Below are 4,067 nucleotides of genomic sequence, written 5' to 3'. Positions count from 1 at the left end.
AGGAGAGAGTGATGGGCCTACTTGTGGGCCTCTCTATAACAGTATTGATTTGATTATGGTCTCAGAACTGGAAAGGGAGATTGAAGGTGGATGGTGGCAAGACAGCTGTATCCCTATGCAAATCACTAAACCTCTATCTGCCTCAATCTCCTTATCTGTAAAATGGGGATAATAAGAGCACCTACCTTCCAAGATGTATCAGTAAGCACCACGACATACATAGGGGGGCCTGCTATCACAGATTCTTTGATCTGCTTTTCTAAAAGGAAAGGTAACTTTTGAAGGGTTAACAATCTCCTTTAAAAAAGCACATAAATCATTCATTTAGTTCAAAAAATCAATAGATAGCACTTCCAAACTATCTGACATAAACAATACATATATCCCCAATCAACAGGTCTAACTATCTGACCATAATTACCAGAGAGGGAAGCACCAACATCTGGGTTTTCAAAGCCGGGGGCCTCCTTAGCAGCTTCCCAGAGTCTCATCTGGCACACAAAGCTTCTTCCAAAAACTAAGCCCCAAAGTAAAACCTCACCCTTAGAGTATTCTGTACCTTTTTTACAGCCAGAGGGCATCCCAACTGTGGAGAACCAGTACTTCATTAACAAAATGTGGGCCTTCCTACAAATCTTCCCTAATCAAACTCCCCTTAATGGGCAAGTCCATTAATGGTGGGGGAGATCTTTAATCACATTAACAATACAAATACATTCAGAGTGCTAGATTCCTATGGCATCATCAAAGTGCTATTTTAAATTATGAACTTGATATCTTATGCTTCATTATTAGGACATGGGTGGTCAAATTTGAAGAATTTGGGCCTGTAGTAGCATTGGGAAGGAGAAGGGAATCAGCATTTGTTAAACATCTACTCTGTGCTGGATACTTTGCTAAGTGAGATGCTTCAGGGCCTTATTTTTCATAAGATTTGATACCTGAACGCTCTAGGAGGCTATACAAAATACAGAATCCCACTGGTTGAAAGATCGTTCTTCAAGGACTAAACATTAAGATGTATAAGGCAAGAGTCGTCACTGGTGAGCAAGCATAAGATAGCAAGTTCATAATTTAAAATAGCACCTTGATGATGCCATAAGAATGTGGCACTCTGAATAAGAATTCATCTCCTTGAAGATGCTGTTTGCCCTTTCCTATGGTCTCCGTTATCCTTTTCCTCACCAGAAGGCCCTATGCTTTCAGACTATTGCCTTGAAATTGTGAATTGTTCTAATAAGAAGTCACTTCAGGGTTGAGGGTTTTTGGTTGAGTTTTTTGTTGTTTTTTTTCCCTGTGAACACAGAATCTAAATTCAATGAAAAATCTTTCTTTTAAGGCAGAAATAATGGCAAAATGAATTTAATGGCTCTGTCTGGTTTTAATTAGAACATGCTAAGAAGCACTCATGGAATAATCTGTCTGATAAGAAGTACCTAATGAAAGTCGCATTAGGAGGACTATTGTGCCCTCCTCTACCCACTTACCAATGTACTTTTAGGTTAAAAAGATAAAAGTCCTAGGAGAAGCAGGGTTTTTATACAGAAACAAGAGGTGTCTCCTAAATAGTTAAGGAGCAGAGAAAAAAATAGAGACAAGAAAAGTTCCCTCAAAAAATGAGGGCAGAACTAAGTTGGCAGAAAAACCCCAATGGAATCAAAGATCCTTCTAAGCTAGACTTAAAGTTTTTTGAGATTGGCATTCAATCATCCAACATTACTTGAGTGCCTATTAGGGGCAAGCCACTGTGTTAATGTGTCTGAAGGACACAGAAAAGATATCATTTGTGTCGTAAAATGCTTATAATCTAATAGAAGGTAAGAAGAAGAGACACTATGCAAGTACAGTAAGAGGGAGGAAGCGAAGGGGAGATGGAAGGCAAAGTTTTAAGACCTCCCAACCTAACACACCCAAAGGGTGGGTGTCAGGTCAACAATTATTTATTAAGCTGTTACTATGGAAGCACAAATATAAGCAGAAAGGCAATCCTTGTCTTCAATCAATCAATAAACATTTATTAAGTTCCTGTTATGTGCCAGGCACTGTGCTAAATATTAGGGATACAAAAAGAAGCAAAAGACAGTCCCTACCCTCAGAGAGCTTACAATCTAATGTGAAAGATAACACACATGGGTGGGAATAGAGTGGGTCTTCCAGGATGAATGAAAACACAGCTGGTCTTGATGCTTTCCTTAAAATGGCAGTTTGGGGGGAAGCCAGTCAATCAGAAGAAGCAAGGGTGGAGTATATTCCCAGTGTGAGAAGTCCAGAGTGGACTGAATTTCCAGGGTGAGGAAGCTGCTTCATAGAATAAGACCAGAAAGTCAGGAATAGAGCACAGAGAGGAATGGGTGCATTTATTAAGTTAATTAAGGATGCTCAGAAAATGGAAAGGTAATACATTTAACCTAGCAAGAATATAATCAATAACACCAAACTGATCCCTAATATGTAAACTCATCTTTTTAACAACAAAATTCTCCCAAGCTGCAAATCTCCCAAGCTGCAGTTGTCCACCCATTTGCCTGTCACTATTTGAATAATATGAATAATGACCCATGCACTGAGATATTGCATAGCAAATTAAATCAGTAAACTTGAATAAGTGTAGATGACCTAAAGAGCAATGAAAAGTTGCATGATGGGTATGAAGAGGCTGTAGTATGTGTTACCAATGATAAATTACAGGCAAAAAATAGAATAAAAACCATCAAGGACCCATGTGACCAGAAAAGTAGGTTCGTCATGTAGTGAACATGGGATAAAAGGACAAGTTTGCACAGAACATGGGTTTCCATGAAATACAAAAATTCCCAATGATAAGGCTCCCAATACCCAATCATTGGGTAGATTCTCTATGGAAGATTTATGAAAGAACATAGACATGAATTATTTAAGAAGACAAGAATGAATTGTAGAGAGTACCCATGAAAGTATGGCCATCTAAATGGGGGACTTCCTTCACTATGCCTGTCCCTAACAAAGATTAGGCTTGGTGATCTCCTGGTTGCCATTTTCTTCTGAAAAGACATATATATTTCATACTATATAACCACATGTTGCCTTCCATTACTTCATTCAGAACAAACACTATACCCATTGTACCCAGTATAATTACACCACACAGCTAGGTCCAAACTACTGTTGATAAGAAGTGTCATCAACATTGCTTTGGTCAAACAGAAGAGTTTCTAGGGAGTCATTGAAGTTTACTAGGCGTGAGGAGTGACAAGGTCAAACTTACAGTTTAAGAAAATCATTTTTGTCATCATTTTCCTGCTTTCCCTAATCCCCATGATTCTGTCACCATTTGCTGAATTGAAAAGCCCACATTCCTCTTAGAATCCCCTGAATTCTCTTATCTATCTAGCCCTACCTCTCCCTAATCCTTACCTTCTCTCTCTTTTCCCTTGATTCTAGATCTTTTCATCTCACTCCCTTTCCCTCTCTGGTTCTAGATTTGCAGTTCCACAGTCATCTGGAATTGACTATAACTGGCTGCCATTTTTAGACATGTCCTCTTCCAGTGTGGTTGCTTTTTCTCTCATTCCCCACAAAAGTGAAGTACAAGGAATTAGCATGTTGCTTACTGCTTACTACCAGACCCAACCTCTGCTCCAATCTCTTTTTTTGAGAATCATTACCAGAAAGGGTGCTACTATAAATATTTTGGTATATGTGGAGACTTTCTTTAGTCAGTGCTTTCCTGGAGGTATATGCCTAATAGTGGAACATTTGGGTCAAAGGGTAAGAACAATTTAGTGACTTTGCTTGCATAATTAGTTTTCCAGAATGACTGGACCTTTTTCCAGATTGAGATACACACACACACACACACACACACACACACACACACACACACACACACACACACGTCTAATAGTAACCATCTCTAGGGTGGGGGTGTGGAAAGGGAAGAAAAAAAGAAATTTACATGACATTATTATATATTTAAAAGGAATAAGGTGTACATAATAGATTTGCAGTTTTATGTGTATTTTTATTATGTTATGGAAATGCTTGTTGTATCCCATAAATTAAAAATAAATTTTTAAAGATAAAAAATT

The sequence above is a fragment of the Notamacropus eugenii genome, chromosome 1 (assembly GCF_028372415.1).
Source record: "Notamacropus eugenii isolate mMacEug1 chromosome 1, mMacEug1.pri_v2, whole genome shotgun sequence".
Lineage (NCBI taxonomy): Eukaryota > Metazoa > Chordata > Mammalia > Diprotodontia > Macropodidae > Notamacropus > Notamacropus eugenii.
This window is presented reverse-complemented; position numbering follows the sequence as displayed.